At 42.9% G+C, this 17,823-nt stretch overlaps 1 protein-coding gene across 2 annotated transcripts in view; it reads right to left on the bottom strand.

Moving 5' to 3' along the window:
* The window catches only part of BLOC1S6 (biogenesis of lysosomal organelles complex 1 subunit 6), an 84,392-nt gene that overhangs the window by 21,178 nt on the left and 45,391 nt on the right, over window positions 1-17,823 (bottom strand). For both annotated transcript variants that reach the window (XM_055363615.2, XM_063698514.1), the window contains one exon: window positions 52-226. The gene's annotated coding sequence lies outside the window, so the exon portion shown is untranslated. The remainder of the gene's footprint in view (window positions 1-51; window positions 227-17,823) is intronic.

Here is a 17,823-nt window from a genome sequence, read left to right as displayed (position 1 = left end):
CTGTGAATATGTTAGCTTGCATAGCAAATGGGAATTAAGGTTGTTAATTACCTGGTGTTGAAATAGATTATCCTGGAATCGCTTTAACCAGGGAGGCAGAGGTTGCAGTGAGCTGAGCAGCTCCCTGCACTCCAGCCTGGGCGACAGGGTGAGATTCCATCTCAAAAAAAAAACATTATCCTGGATTGTTCCAGTGGGCTGATTGTAATCATAAGGGCCTCCAAAACTGCAAAAGAGAATCAAGAGTGACAAGTAACTATGAAGAATGATTAGAGAGATACAACATTGTTGGCTTTGAATATAGAGGAAGGGAGCCTCCAGCATTGTGGGTGACCTCCAGAAGCTGGAACTGGTAAGGAAACATTCCCCTGAAGCCTCTCTAATGCTCTGATGACAACTTGATTTTATCCTCACGTGATCAATGTTGGACTTCTGACCAACAGAACTGTGAAATAATCTGTCTTAAGTTTGTGATAACTTGTTATAACACCAATAATAATGTACTACCCTTCAAGACATTCTTTATTCCATGTGAGCATTCTCCTAAAATTATGCCCTTTCATGTCTGCAGTGCTCTTGCTTATGCTTCAACCTGAAATATTCTATCCTTTTGTAAACCAAAAATAAAATTATAAACCCCACAACTGACTGATAGAGCCCCTGCCCCTCACCTCTTGGCCAAGGGCATTCCAAAGTAAACCTGAAAATCTAGTTTTTCCATCATCTAGATGGAAGTGGGGATGGGGGGTTAGTCCGGGGGTGAGTCGGACATGCCTCATTATACCCTCCTCCCTTTGGAATTCAGGCTGAGCTGAACAGCATTCACATGAAAACAGATCTTAAGACTGCCAGACTTTTTCTAGCTTTTCTAGAACTTTATTTTTGACACCAAGCCAGCCTGACTCTAGTATAGCATCACGACAGATAGCAGGCCCTGAAAGAAATTGAATTATTTAACCCCAAAATATATTCCTTTGACATTTTTAAATGGCCCTGCAAAGCTGTATCTTGTGGGGGAAAACCTACAGTCTATAGAAAAGCCCTGTTCCTTTCCAGGTGTTTTCCCTTACCCAGGAGAGAATTAACCAAGTCTGGCACCTTTTTACGTCTGATAAGAGCTCTACCTGAGGCTTCATCTGCATAATAAAACCTTGATCTCTGCCAGGCACAGTGGCTCACGCCTGTAACCGCAGCACTTTGGGAGACCAAGGCGGGTGGATCACCTGAGGTCAGGAGTTCGAGACTAACCTGACCAACCTGGAGAAACCCCCGTCTCTACTAAAAATACAAAATTAGCCAGACGTGGTGGTCCATGCCTGTAATCCTAGCTACTTGGGAGGCTGGGGCAGGAGAATTGCTTGAACCCAGCAGGCGGAGGTTGTGGTGAGCCAAGATCATACCACTGCACTCCAGCCTGGGCAACAAGAATGAAACTCTGTCTCAAAAAAAAAAAAAAAAAAAAAACCTCGGTCTTGGGCCAGGTGTGGTGGCTCACACCTGTAATCCCAGCACTTTGGGAGGCCGAGGCAGGCAGATCACCTGAGGTCAAGAGTTCGTGACCAGCCTGGACAACATGGTGACTAAAACCCTGTCTCTACTAAAATTACAAAAAAAAAAAAAAAAAAGCCAGGCATGGTGGCGGGTGCCTGTAATCCCAGCTTCTTGGGAGGCTGAGGCAGGAGGATCACTTGAACCTGGGAGGCGGAGGTTCCAGTGAGTCAAGATCACGCCATTGCACTCCAGCCTGGGTGACAAGAGCAAAACTCTGTCTCAAAAAAAAAAAAAAAAAAAAAAAACCTTGGTGTCCACAACCCCATATCTTAACCCAGACATTCTATTGACTCCAGGTCTTTAGATAATAACTTAAGTCTTTTTTGTTTGTTTATTTCCTAATATAGAGGTAGAGTCTCCCTATGTTGCCCAGGCTGCTCTGGAACTCTTGGTCTCAGGCGATCCTCTCACCTCAGCCTCCCAAAGCACTAGGATTACAGGCGTGAGCCACCATGCCAGCCTGATAATCTTTGAATTGCCTGTGACTCTGAAGTCTCCGCTTCCAGGTGTCCTGCCTTTCAAGACCAAGCCAATGTACATCTTACATGTTTTGATGAATGTCTTAGGTCTTCCTAAAGTATATAAAACTACACTGTAGCCTTGTCAGAGGCATTTGAGCCAGAGCAACTCCATCTTGAATAGGACTGGGTAAAATGAGGCTGAGACCTATTGGGCTGCATCCCCAGGAGGTTAGGCATTCTAAGTCACAGGATGAGATAGGAGATCAGCACAAGATACAGGTCACAAAGACCTTGCTGATAAAACAGCATGTGGTAAAGAAGCCAGCCAAATCCCAACAAAACCAAGATGGTGACAAAAGTGACCTCTGGTCATCCTCGCTGCTCATTATTTGCTAATTATAATGCATTAGCATGCTAAAAGACACACCCACCAGCACCGTGACAGTTTACAAATGCCATGGCAACATCAGGAAGTTACCCTATATGGTCTAAAAAAGGGAAGAACCCTCAGTTCCAGGAATTGCCCACCCCTTTCCCGGAACACTCACGAATAATCCACCCCTTATTTCGCATATAATCAGGAAATAACTATAAGTGTAATCAGTGAGCAGCCTAAGCCGCTGCTCTGCCCATGAGTAGCCATTCTTTATTCCTTTACTTTCTTAATAAACTTGCTTTCACTTTACTCTATGGACTCACCCGAATTCTTTATTTTGCGAAATCCAAGAACTCTCTCCTGGGGTCTGAATCAGTACCCCTTTCTGCTAACTGCCTGACCACCTTGGGCATATGTTCTCAGGATCTCCTGGGGCTGTGTCACCGGCCATTGGTCACTCACATTTGGCTCAAAATAAATGTCTTCATATATTTTACAGAGTTTGACTTAATCAACATTTTCAAAGTCCTACTTTTCAGCTGGGTGCGGTGGCTCACACCTGTAATCCCTAGCACTTTGGGAGGCAGATCAGCTGAGGTCAGGAGTTCAAGACCAGCCTGGCCAACATGGTGAAACCCATCTCTACCAAAAACACAAAACTTAGCTGGGCGTGGTGGCACACACCTGTAATCCTAGATATTCAGGAGGCTAAGGCAGAGAATCACTTGAACCCGGGAGGTGGAGGTTGCAGTAAGCCGAGATGGCACCACTGCACTCCAGCCTGGGTGACAGAGCAAGACTCTGTCTCAAAAAAAAAAAAAAAAAAAGTCCTACTTCTCTTCCAAGGCTCAGTCTTAAAGCCTTTACTTTAAAATCATTCACAATCCCACTACTCCTTTCATTCAGAAGTTACGGTAATAACCCTTTATCAACTACAAAGCATCCTGCTATTTTAGCACTTAATCCGTTCTTTTTTTTTCCCCCTTGGTAGAAACGGGTTTTGCTATGTTGCCCAGGCTGGTCTCAAACTCCTGAACTCAAGCGATCTGCAAGCCTCAACCTCCCAAAGTGCTGGGATTACTGGCATGAGCCACCATGCCTGTCCACTTAAATTATTCTTGTATTAGTTATTTCCCTTGTCTCCCTCTATTAGATTGCAAACTCCGAACATACGCTCTTATTCACAGAGAATCATAATAGGTTCTCAACAAATATTCAATGAATGAAGTAAGCATTGATTCTCTAGCCCCATTTCCAGATATCTATAATCTGTAAAGTCTGTGTCACACAATATGACATTTGATAAACTGCCTGGTAACCTTAGTTGGTTGTTAGCATTATCTCCTAACTAGATAGTAAGGCCATTTAGAATGAACCCATGTCCTATGGTTGTCTGTACCTCTTTATGTCTTAGCACAGTATTAACCATATTACATGAATTTGAAGATACTGGTTATTTTTTATTATTATTTAAAATAAAAACAAGGTCTCACTATTTGCCCAGGCTTGTCTTGAACTCCTGAGCCTGAGTGATCCTCCTGCCTCAGCCTCCCAGTGTTAGGATTACAGGTGGAGCCACCACACCTGGCCAAAATACTGGTTATTTAAATTCAGTGGATGAAATTAAATTGTTACACCCTGCCAATTTTTAATTATCTTCTATTTTGCTTTACAGAACAATTCATGTTGGAAATTTGATGATCTTTTTCAGCATTTTAACTTTACTTAATGTGACAAAAACTAATCAGCTAAATAGACAAGGAGGACTTTGTACCAAACCCATCTTGCTTTTCCCTTTCTCCTTTTCTCTCTACCCCCACAGATTTCAGCTCAATGCATCTATTAGAGGCATTCCAAGCAGAGTGACTCTGTCTTGAACAGAGGCTGGGTAAAATGAGGCTGAGACCTGCTGGGCTGCATTCCCAGGATAGGCATTCTTAGTAACAGAATGAGACAGAAGGTTGGCCCAAGATGCAGGTCACAAAGACCCCGCTGATTAAAAGGATGCAGTAAGGAAGCTGGCCAAAACCAAGATGGTGACAAAAGTGACCTCTGGTCATACTCACTGATCATTATACACTAATTTTAATGCATTAACACACTAAAAGACACTCCCACCAGCACCATCACAGTTTAGAAATGCCATAGCAACGTCCAGAAGTTACTCTATATGGTCCAAAAAGGGGAGGAACCCCCAGTTCCAGGAACTCCCCCTCCTTTCCTGGAAAACTCATTGAATATCCACCCCTTGTTTAGCATATGATCAAGAAATAGCCATAAGTATACTGAGCCAATCAGTCCATGCCATTGCTCTGCCTATGGAGTAGCCATTCTTTTTTATTTTTTGAGACGGAGTCTCGCTCTGTCGCCCAGGCTGGAGTGCAGTGGCGCGATCTCGGCTTACTGCAAGCTCCGTTTCCAGGGTTCACGCCATTCTCCTGCCTCAGCCTCCCAAGTAGCTGGGACTACAGGCGCCCGCCACTATGCCAGGCTAATTTTTTGTATTTTTAGTAGAGACGGGGTTTCATTGTGTTAGCCAGGATGGTCTCGATCTCCTGACCTCGTGATCCGCCTGCCTCGGTCTCACAAAGTGCTAGGATTACAGGCCTGAGCCACCGCGCCTGGCGAGTAGCCATGCTTTTGTTTGTTTACTTCTCTAATAAACTTGCTTTCACTTTACTTTGTGGACTCATCCCAAATTCTTTCTTGCATGCGACCCAAGAACCCTTTCTTGGGGTTACTAACATATCAGGTGTTTGTTGAATACCCTCTGTGTTCCAGTCTCTGTGAAATGGCTGCTGTATGCTTAACATAACACTGCATGTGGCACAGAGCTCAAAAGCAAAATACTAGAATTTGATTGCAAGGATGTAAATACAGTTTGTTGATTTATATCTCTTTTAAAATGCCTTTCATCTCTCCCATTCCCTTTTATGCACCAAAGTTATAATTCACTCCAAACATCTGAATATCTAGAACTGGAAGGCATTGTAGGGGGTAAAAGTAAAAATCCTGGTTCCTGTCCACCAAGAATTTATATTCTACCATTTAAACATAGTAGAATTAGTGAGCATACAATAAAGTGCTGAATTATGTGGAACAGGACCTGGAGGAATGTAAAGGACATGATGTCATCTTAGTTTCCTATGGCTGGTGTAACAAATTACAAACTTGGTAGCTTGAAACAACACAGTTTTATGTTTTTTTGTTTTTGTTTGTTTGTTTGTTTGTTTTTTTGAGACAGAGTCTTGCTCTGTCTCCCAGGCTGGAGTACAGTGGCGCCATCTGTGCTCACTGCAAGCTCCGCCTCCTGGGTTCACGCCATTCTCCTGCCTCAGCCTTCCCAGTTGCTGGAACTACAGGCGACTGCCACCACGTCGGCTAATTTTTCGTATTTTTAGTAGAGGTGGGGTTTCACCGTGTTAGCCAGGTTGGTCTCGATCTCCTGACTTCGTGATCTGCCCGCCTCGGCCTCCCGAAGTGCTGGGATTACAGGCGTGAGCCACAGTGCCCAGCCAACAGTTTTATTTTCTTATAGGTCTGGAGCTTAGAAGTCTAAAATCAGGCTCAGTGGGCTAAAAATGAAGGTGTCAGCACAGCTGCTTACTTCTGGAGGCTCCAGGGAAGAATCTGCTTCCCTAGAATTTTGCCTCTTCCAGTGTATAGAGAGGCTGCAATTTTTTGTCTCATGGCCCCACATCACATGGCCTTTTTCCCCCTGCTTTCATTGTCACATCACCATCTTTCCCACTCTGATCCTCCTTCCTCCTTTATATAAGGACTCTTGTGATTACATTAAGCCCACCTGCGTAATCCAGGATACTCTTCCCATCTCAAGGTCCTTAATTTAATTACATCAGCAAAGTCCCTTTTGCCATAGAGGCTAGCATTCACAGACTCCAAGGAGTTGAATATGGACATCTTTGGGGGGCCATTATTCATCCTATCACAGATGTGCAGTTATATAGTGCACAAGTGGAAAGTAACTAGGGAAAGTTTTGAAATTTAATAGAGGAATTGGGATTTAAGCCATACCTTAAAAGACAGGTAAAATGTAATCTGAAGAGAAAAATTAGTAAAGTCTTTCAGGCAGGAGAAAAACATCATGAGTAGCAAAAATATACTTCAGATTCAAGGGCCTCAAGGCACTAACTGTCCTCTGGAGAATACAACAGTGACACAGATTAAATGGTTAGTAGGAGGACCTAATAGAGAAAGGTGTTGCATAGTCTGTTAGACCAAAAGAATTTAAGAAGATAAAAGAACATAAAATGTAGCTCTGAATAAGTTAGTTCAAAGAAACTATATCTAGAAAGTGTTAAACACTTTGTGTGTGTGTGTGTGTGTGTGTGTGTGTTATATTCATAGCAAAAATAAGGCCATTGGATTTCAAGGACTATGAAATGCAAAAGAGGAAGAGCAAATATAATGCAATAAATAAATCAAAACTTTATTCACCATTCAGTTTTGCTGTTTTAAATGTTTCTATATCCTTTATTTTTTGCTGACCTAAAGGGAGAAGGTGGGTAAGAGATTCAAGTAAAGAAAAAAATATTAGTCTATGAATATTTTTTATTCCTTTTATGGATCAGATGTCCTATATTTAGAATGTGTTTGACCTACTTCTCTCACTGGCATTTATTTCCACCCTCCCATTTATCTCTCTTTTGATCTTTTTCCAAAAACAGAAGAAAGTATTGGGGGAAGACAAAGCAGGGGGTGGCGCAAAATATTTCAGTAAGATGTAAGGACTGGCCAGGTGCAGTGGCTCACGCCTGTAGTCCCAGAACTTTAGGAGACGGAGGTGGGCAGATCACTTGAGGCAAGGAGTTCAAGACCAGCCTGGCCAACATAGGGAAACCCCATCTCTACTAAAAATACAAAAAATTACCAGGCACAGTGGCTCATGTCTGTAATCCCAGCTACTCAGGAGGCTGAGGCACGAGAATCACTTGAACCCGGGAGGCGGAGGTTGCAGTAAGCAAAGATCGCACCACTGCACTCCAGCCTAGGTGACAGAGCGAGACTCCGACTCAAAAAAAGAAAAAGAAAAAATAAAATAAAATAAAAAGATGTAATTACCAGGGCTGCAGAGAAAAAGGGAGGAGAAGGGGGAAGATACACAAGAGAAAGTTATTACAGCCCATGACCTTATGCTTCTATTGGATAGATGTTGAAGATATGAACACATTCATATAGGCTGATGCTGTTGCAAAATAATTAAAAGGAAGGGAAGAAATTGTAAGTAGAAAATCAAAGAAATTGAAGTACTAAAGAAAAACAGTTTACCATTTTGCCTATGGTTAGCCACTTTTTTAAAAACCACTTTTCACTTGTATTTACATAAGAAATATTCTTTCACATTAGCAAAGTGCTGAAATACTTCCACCCACTGTAACTCTGCTACACTTTCCACATTCATTCCTTGCATTATATAACAAACATATTTTTACATGGATTATTTCACCAACACCTCCTCCTAACTCTGCCACCAAAAAGTTTTGCAAAATATATGCAGAAGTCAAAAGCAATGGCTTTTGAAATTTTTAGAAAATGAACACAATTACTAGAAACATTTTATTTTAGTGATCATGGCTCACTGAAGCCTCAACCTCCCAGGCTTAAGCAATCCTCCCACCTCAGCCTCTCAAGTAGCTGGGACCAGAGTCAGGTACCACCATGACCCAATACTTTATTTTAATTTCTTGTAGAGATGGAGGTGGGGGCGGTCTCCTGTGTTGCCTAGGCTGGTCTCAAACTCCTGGCTCAAGCAGTCTTCTTACCTCGGCCTCCCAAAGTGTTGGGATTATGGGCATGAGCCACCATGCCCAGCTGCAATATCTTACATAAGCAAATACAAGCCAAGTTTTGTTCAAACTTCTATTTTCTTTTTTTGAGACAGGGTCTCACTCTATGCCCAGGCTGGAATGCAATTTCACAATCATGGCTCACTGTAGCCTCAACCTCCCGAGCTCAAGAGATCCTCCCACCTCAGCCCCCCAAGTAGCTGGGACTACAGGAGCGCACCACCACCCCTGGCTAATTTTTATATTTTTTTGTAGAGACAGGGTCTCACTATGTTACCCAGGCTGGTCTTGAACCCCTGAGCTCAAGTGATCCACCTGCTTCAGGCTCCCAAGTGCTAGGATTACAAGCGTGAGCCACTGCACCCAGCCCAAACTTCTATTTTCATATAAACACTACAGTAATTCTTTTTTTTTTTTTTTGAGACAGCGTCTTGCTCTGTCACCCAGCCTGGAGTGCAGTGGCACGATCTTGGCTCACTGCAGCCTCTGCCTCCCAGGTTCAAGCAATTCTCCTACCTCAGTTTCCCGGGTTCAAGCAATTCTCCTACCTCAGTCTCCCATGTAGCGCCACCACCCTGGCTACTTTTTTTTTTTAAACATATTTTAGTAGAGACAGGGTTTCACTATATTGGCCAGACTGGTCTCAAACTCCCAACCTCAGTTGATCCACCTGCCTCAGCCTCCCAAAGTGCTGGGATTACCGGCATGAGCCACCACGCCCGGCCTAAAGTAATTTATTAAAATAAGAGATTGAAATTCAACTTCCCTTATCTCTTTTATGTTATTCGAGGGTCACTAGAGAACTAGAGATATGATATCAGGTACTACTGTACAGTCAGGGCAGGCTAGGCTATGGTCCTGTAATAACCTTCACATCTCACGGCTTAACACACACACACATCTATTTTATGAAGGACTCTGCTTCACAAAGTCTTCACTCAGAGACCCAGGCTGACAGCCTCCACCATAAGGAGGAACACCCCCAGTCATTACCATGAGAAGAAGAAACATGGCAAATTGCACACTAACTCTTGAAGACTTTCACCCTTAAGGTGACAGAGGTTACATTTCATTACCCACAGCCAGCCACATGGCTACACCCAACATCAAAGGGGTGGGGAAGCATTTTCCTCACAGGTGCTTGGGAAAGGAGAAAAACAGAAAGTGAATAGCATAGTGACTATCACAGGTGCCAGCAATTAGAGTCTTTCTTCTATTAGAGTCTTTCTTCTTGAGGCAATCTGAGAAAAGGCAGGTTTTTTAGAATGGGATTTTTTTTATAGACTTTTTTTTTTTTTTTTGAGACGGAGTTTCGCTCTTGTTGCCCAGGCTGGAGTACAGAGGTGCGATCTCAGCTCACCATAACCTCTGCCTCCCGGGCTCAAGTGATTCTCCTGCCTCAACCTCCCGAGTAGCTGGGATTACAGGCATGCACCACCATGCCTGGCTAATTTTGTATTTTTAGTAGAGACAAGGCTTCTCCATGTTGGTCAGGCTGGTCTCAAACTCCCGACCTCAGTTGATCCACCTGCCTCGGTCTCCCAAAGTGCTGGGATTACAGGCGTGAGCCACCGTGCCCGGCCTAGACTTTATTTTTTGGAACAGTTTTGGGTTTACAACAAAGTTGAGCAAAAAGTACAGAGGTCCCCTATGTCCCCTGCTCACACACACTCATACCCCTCACTACCAACATCTCCCACCAAAATGATTCACGTATTACAATCAATGAACCTACATTAATACATCATCATCACTCAAAGTCCTTAGTTTGCATTAGGATTCACTCTTGATATTCCCCATTCTATGGGTTTTGACAAACGTATAATGGCATATATTCACCACTGGAGTGTCATACAAGATAGCTCCACTGCCCCAAAAGTCATCTGTGCCCATCTATTCACCCTTCTCTCCCTGAAACTCCTGGCAACCACTGATCTTTTGACTGCATAGTTTTGCCCTTCCCAGATTGTCACATAATTGGAATTGTATAGTATGTAGTCTTTTCAGGCTGGTTTCTTTCACTTAGTAATATGCATTTAAGCTTCCTCCATATCTTTTCATGGCTTAAGAGCTCATTTCTTTTAGCACTGAATAATATTCCATTGTATGGATATACCACAGCTTGTACATTCACCTACTGAAAGACATCTTGGTTGTTCTCAAGTTTTGGCAATTATGAATAAAACTGCTATAAACGCCATGTGCAGATTTTTGTGTATATGTAAGTTTTCAGATCAGTTGGGTAAATACCAAGCAGTGAGATTTCTGGATCATAAGGTAAGAGTATGTTTAGCTTTGTAAGAAACTACCAAACACTCTTCCAAAGAGGCTGTACCATTTTGCATACCAACGTGCAATGAATGAGGGTTCCTGTTGTTCTACGTCCACACCAGCCTGTGGTGGGGTCAGTATTTTGAATTTCACCCATTGTAATGGGTGTGTAGTGGTATTTCATTGTTTTAATCTGCAATTTCCTAATGGCATATGATGTTGAGCATCTTTTCATATGCTTCTTTGCTATCTATATATTTTCTTCGATGAGATGTGAGTTGACATCTTTTACACATATTTGAAGCAAGTTGTTTTCTTATCACTGAGTTTTAAGAGTTATTTGTATATTTTGCATAATAGTCCTTTATCAGACATGGTTTTGTTTTTTTGTTTTTTTGAGACGAAGTCTCACTCTGCCACCCAGCTTGGAGAGCAGTGGTGCAGTCTTGGCTCACTGCAACCTCTGCCTCCTGGGTTCAAGTGATTCTCATTCCTCAGCCTCTCAAGTAGCTGGGATTACAGGCATGCACCACCACACCTGGCTAATTTTTGTATTTTTAGTACAGACGGGGTTTCACCACGTTGGCCAGGCTGGTCTCAAACTCGTGACCACAGGTGATCTGCCTGTCTCAGCCTCCCAAAGTGCTGGGATTACAGGTGTGAGCCACTGCACCTGGCTTATCAGACATGTTTTTGAAAATATTTTCTCCCAGTCTATGGCTGGTCTTCCCATTCTCTTGATTTAATTTTTAAAATGAACATTAGAAAGCAACTTAGGACAGTATGTCTCTATAGAAAGAGGGCAGATTTTCAAATTACTCACAAAAGCACATGACCAGTTTTGACATTTACAGTCAGGGACACCTTTCTGAGGTATACCTCCATAGAAATGATAGCAGCAGCGACTCACCTAGAGTGGCCATTGCCAAGATGCCAGCTACAGCAGGGAGGCACTGGGTAGTTCCTTAAAGGAAAATACGCTCCATGGAGCAGGCAGGAGCCCTGCCCTTCGGCTGCAGACCCAGGGGTCTCTGTGCTCTTGGGAGCCCAGAGCCAGCTCGCTCCCAGAGCCCCCTGCCAGCACCTGTTCCTGCTGCCTGGCTTCTCCCACTGTCAGCTCCTGCTCTAATCCTGGAGCAAGGTTGGAGCCGAGCCCCGGCATTGTTGCAGCCCAGCCAGGGGGGCTCATGCTCAGGGCAGTGCTGACACACCAGCCCCCAGCCACATCAGTCCCCTCCAGACTTTGGGTGATGAGGATCATGGGAGGGAAGCCGAGGGGGGCTGCAGGTAGCTCAACACTGGCCTGCAGGCACCTCTTGGCACAAACATCCTGGGTGCCAATGAATGGCCGTGAGAGGCAGACAGGCTCCTGGGAGGAAGGGGGTGGGTCCCCAGTGAAGCTCCACTTTCAGGCCAGGGAAGGTCCTACCAGTCCTGCCCACCAGAGGGGGAACTTGTGGTGCTTTTTCCTGAGCCCACCTATTGCTGCCCATGGACCAATCAGTATATACTTTCCCCACTCTGAATGAAAACCATAAAAACCCCAGACTCAGCCAGAGCAGGGCAGACATCGGGATGGCCAGCTGCATAGAGGAACTACCATCTCCGCTGAGAGATGTACATTTTTGGGGATGACCTGTCAGCAGAGAGGAGCCATCCACTCCAGGCCTCCTCTCTGCTGAGAGCTGCACACTCGATGGGACGACCTGCCCACAGAGAGGACCTGCTCACTGCGGGTCTCCTCTGAGCTATTCTGACCCTCAGTAAAGTTCTTCTTCGTCTTGCTCACCCTCCACTTGTCTGCATACATCACTCTTCCTGGACACAGGACAAGAACTTGGGCAAACGCACCACCACCCACAGAGGTTTCCAGCCAGAAAAGCAGCACCTCAAATATCCCAAGAAAAGAAATAGCAAAGGGCTAAAGTCAAAAGATTTGTTTCAAGCCCAGCTAAGATAATCATTAGCTGTATTAGATTTTTGTCTAACCAACTAGCAAGTAGAGAAGTCCAGACCTTCCTAAACAAACAAAGGAAGTTTTGATCGACTGAGCTTGAAAGTCCAGGGGCTGCTCTGGCTTCAAGGATTTCTATGTCTTCTCCTCAGCCAAAATAGGAATCTCTCCCTCTCCCTCCCTTTGATTCTCCACTCTGCTTTCTCCTATGTAGCATTCACTCTAGCAGCTCTCTCAATGTGATAGGAAAATAGCTCCAGGGTTTCATGATCCTTACATCTCCCAAGTGAAGTCAGCGTGCTCCTAGCATTCATTTATTTCAATCCCTTAAAAAAAAAAAAAAAAAAAAAAAACTCAAAGCCAGGCACAGTGGCTCACACTTGTAATCCCAGCACTTTGGGAGGCTGAAGCAGGTGGCTTGCTTGAGGTCAGGAGTTCAAGACCAGCCTGGCCAACATGGTGAAACCCCATCTTTACAAAAAATACAAAAATTAGCCAGGTGTGGTGACGCATGCCTGTAATCCCAGCTACTCGGGAGGCTGAGGTAGGAGAATTGCTTGAACCCGGGAGGCAGAGGTTGCAGTGAGCCAAGACTGCACCACTGCACTCCAGCCTGGGCAACAGAGCAAGACTCCATCTCAAAAAAAAAAAAAAACACTCAAATACTTAGATTACAGGCCCACCCGTATACCAATCTCTGCATCCAGGGGAATATAGTGGACCCTGATGGGTCAGTGTGGGGCACACATAACAGACAGAGGCAGAGCCCCTTGACTGACAGACCTGCTAGGAGTTATAGAAAGGCACTGGGTAGTTCCTTAAAGGAAAATCAGAGTCCTATTACCAAAAAGAGGAAGGAAATTGGCCCAACCAAAACAACAGATGTCAACTATATCAGTTATGAGATTTTAGTCAAGTCACTTACTCTCTGAACCTCTGTTTTTTTCATCAGTAAAAGAGGCATGATAATGATAATACCAGACCCATTACTCAGTGTAGTTCTTGAAAGAATCAAGCACGCATTATATGAACAGGATTTGTAAACTGCTGCAAGACACTATTGTAAATAATAGCACCCACTAAACGAGCATTTATTATGGCTAGAAGAAATAGTATTATTTCTGTTATTAGTGCCTTGGATACATATATTCACTAACCTTAATGTGATCTCTTAAATAGACTTTAGGTTTCCTAAGTAACCATTCAACCTTAATTTGGCTTCTTATGTAGACTTCTCTGTTGAAATAAGAGGGACTAAATGACTTAAATGAATATCGGAGGGCTTGGCTATTCTATGTTTTATTAAAATTCACTTCTTTTATACAAATCAACTTCATACAATAGGCAGTTTTTTAGTGGTTAATATCAACTGGTTAAGCTGGCAACTGAAGTTGCAAACCTGCAAAATTAGAAGATCAAGCTATGAGGGATAGAGAACATCACCAATACCAGTGTTCTGCTTCTATTGGCAGGTGGGGTATCTTTTTTATTTTTTATTTAGTATTATCAAATCTGACAGTAAATGAATATCCATAATACTGAGTGTTAATCATTTGAAATAGTATCAGTGTTTTTGAACTATTAGTAAAACTAGTCACAAATGATGATTCATTCAAACAACTTTAAATATTATTCAAAAGACAGCGATTCTTCTTCCACTTTGGGGTTTTCACAAAACTCGTTTGTTAATCTGATATGTAGATATCAAAGTAGCCATCAGTCATTATTACTTTATTCTCTATGTTATGGAAAAAGTGTGATTTTAATGACCATAGGCATCATATATTATTCCAGGACTCAGCTTTCCTTTTAGGATAGATTTATTTAAATTAGCTAGGAGATAGATCATGCTTCATTTAAAATTGCTAAAATAAGTACTTGCATTAGCTATGCAAAATAGTCCTTTTTTTACTTAAAATGTTCTCCTCAAAGTGTTTCAGTTGCTAAATGTGAATTATTTCCAAAGATTCTCCAGACCAAAAGGTGAGATGATATTTTAAAAATTCAATTTCCTTATAATATAATGAGGTCAATAATACAAAGAGTTCAGAGTCTCTGATTCCTTTTTCAGTTTAAAAATGCCAGTGGATCAAGTAATTTCTAAATTATTGCCCTAGTCTTTGGACTTCCTATAAATTTCTTGTCAACATTTTTTGAATTTACTTAGGAAAGTGCTGTCTTTAAAATTAATTATTCACTTACCTTCATTTTAAAGTAATTTTTCTAAACTGCTTATTTGATGTAGTAGATGAAAGGGTATATTTAAAGGCATTAATTTTTATTAACAGCTAAAGATCTCAAGATGTCATTTTTCCCTCTAAGTTTTCAGAAAAGTCTCTATTATGTGCTCCCAGAGGGAAAAATAGACTTTAAATTAATTTACTTAATAAAGAGATAAATATAGTCTGTCTGTATCTCATCATAAACTTAGGAGAACTAATCCCTGAATGCCAATGACTACTGCAGGATTTTATCAGTCCTGGTTTTCCTCAGTCCCACCGTCACCTTCCCTGCTCTGCCCCATACCACAGGGGCTGGCTTTCCTGGTCCCTGTGCCAGCTTGCTTCCAGCTGAGTTTGGCCAATGGGAGGCACTAGTAGAGGTTACAGGCTGGGAGATTGGAAGGGGGTGGTAAAGAAGAAATCAAGGTATTTCTCCTTCCTTTTTGCCTCAGAAGGCAACTGGAGCAATGACTGGCTCTCCCATCTGGCCCCAGCTCCCAGTTGGAGAGTCCTGCTGTGAGTCCAACTTTGTCAGATATATCAGGCAGGGTCCAATGAGGAGAAAGAATGCACACAGTAATTTAAACAGGGAAAATTTAATATAGAAATTTAGGCCAGGCACAGTGGCTCACAGCTGTAATACCAGCACTTTGAAAGGCCAAGGAGGGAGGATTGCTTGGACCCAGGAGTTCAAGACCAGCCTGGGCAACATAGCAAGGTCCCAACTCAAAAAATAAAATATAATTAAGTTAAATTAAATTTTAAAATATAGAAAGTCATTCACTATTAGAGAGATATTGGAGCAATGCAGTAAGAAAGATAATTCTAAAGAATACAAGAATAGCAGATATAAGGAGCAGTCACAACGTTGGGACTGAGATAAAGCATCCAAGTAAGATCTCCGCAACCTCACCAAGACAAAAATCCAGATCTTGTTGGAGATGGAACAGTGTTGGTTCACTAGATAGTGAAGCTGAGGTGCCATGCCAGAAGCACTTGCTGAGGTACTAAGAGAAGCTATCTGCAGAGAGATACCAAACCTTGCCACCCATTGCAAAGCTACCTTAGGTGATGTTGGGGAAATTCCCCATGGGGAGGTACTGTGTGCTGCCAGCTAGGAAATACTGCAGGAGCTGGGCACTACAGAAGCCATGTGTGTTGCAGGAGCCAAGTATTGCAGATGCTGTACATACTGCAGGAGCACCGGTGAGAGGAGCACATGGAAGTCAGGAAGAGAGAGAAAAAAACGTTCCTCCTGCAATGTCTCTCCAGCACCGTCTACCAACAAAGCTTAATATCATGCCAGAAGAGAACTATTTACAAGGCTATATTAGTTTGCTATTGATGCATAACATATTACCGCAAACTTAGTGGTTTAAACAACACAAAGTTATTATTGCACAGCTCCTGTGGCTTAGGAGTCTGGCACATTTTGTCTGGGTACTCTGCTTAAGGTCTCACACAGCTGAAATCATATTCATATTCATATTCATCTGGAGGATCAACTAGGAAGTGATCCACTTCCAAGTTCATTTAGGTCATTGGCAGAATTTAGTTCCTTGCAGTTGTAGAACTGAAGACCTTGTTTTCTTGCTGGCTGTCGACCAGGGACCACTCTCAACAACTAGAGGGTACTCTGGCCATGTCACCCCCTCCATGGGCCCTCTTAACTTTGAATCTCCTCGCCCAAGAAGAGTCCTCTTTCCCTTTCAAGAAAGCACCTGAGTAGGTCAGACCCACTAAGGAAAACCACCCTTCGATTAACTCAAAGTTAACTGATTTGAGATCTCAATTACATATTCACCTTTGTCATCTGATGTAACCTAATCACGAGAGTAAAATCCATCATATTCACAGTCCCAACTATACTCAAGGAAAACGGATTATATAGGACCTGTACACCAGGAAGGTGAGAATCTTGGGAGCCATCTTAGAATTATGACTATAGGCAATGAAGAATGGATTTGGAGTGAAGAGACAATAAATTGACGATTGGCATACCAGGTAACCCCTACCCCTGGGTTCCAGGAACACCACCTCTTCTCCAGCCAAGGGGACAGTGGCTACCTGTCATTGCTAATCTCTGGATTGCCTCACCATCCCCTGTTGATTAATAATTATCAACAGTAACAATTCTCTATCATAAACTCTATTTTCAAATACTCAGAATAATTTATGTCTTCCTAGTTAGAACCTTACTAAGACAAAGTTTTGCTAATATCTTTTCACCCAGGTAATGTTAGCTAAAACCATAAAAGTGGCAATGTCTGTAAATGTAACTGGGGTCTGTACTACCTATGTGATAGCTGTACCCCCTGTCTGAGCCTGCCTGTACCCAGTCCAGATGTACCACTTCCCAATTACAATGGGTTGCTGTTAGGCACACCTGACCTTATGACTTGGTGGTTCAGAAGCTAGCTCATAATGGGCCCTTCTGGCCACATGGACACATATTACATAATCAGATGCTCTATTTCTGTCAAGGCCAGTAGCACACCAGAAGCTGAGTTTTAAAAGGTCTATAAATTCTGTGTAGATGCTGGGCCTTGTTCCAGATCCTGGGGTCTATGTGGGCTTGCCATAAACTGCACAAGACATCTTTTCCCACCACTGATACCTCCAACATCATAGGGGCTTCTCAATCTTAAGACCCAAGTAACAGTGCTGCCTGCATCACAGGCTGGACCTGCTACAAAGCCATGTCTTGCTCTGAAAAGCTTTCCATATTACACCATAAATGAGCTGGAGCTTGGTACATGCTGCCACCAGAATATAGAATTCTACCAGGTATTGCGTTTCCTTCCTGGTGATGGGAGATACAAGCTCAACAATGTATCCTTTACTTCAGAGGGGATGTCCTAGCATGCCCTCCACCAGACCTCTAAAGATTTCACTGATGTCTTGGAACACTGAATCTTCATAGGGTTTCTCTCCCACTCTCTGGAGCACAGATTTTTTTCCAAGGCCACCAACATGTCGGCGATTTCTCGCTCATCCAGTTCAATGAAGTCATAGTTATAATAAACCAATGTGATAATCTGCATCTCCAGGTGATCTAAATGTCTTTCTACTACATTATGTGAACGGACGGAAAAGTTAACATAGCCCTAGGGCAGAAACATAAATTAATACTTATTGTGTCCATTCCCACATGAATGCAAACTGATTCTTTTCTTCTTCT

This window comes from Gorilla gorilla, chromosome 16 (assembly GCF_029281585.2).
Source record: "Gorilla gorilla gorilla isolate KB3781 chromosome 16, NHGRI_mGorGor1-v2.1_pri, whole genome shotgun sequence".
Taxonomy (NCBI): domain Eukaryota; kingdom Metazoa; phylum Chordata; class Mammalia; order Primates; family Hominidae; genus Gorilla; species Gorilla gorilla.
This window is presented reverse-complemented; position numbering and strand designations above follow the sequence as displayed.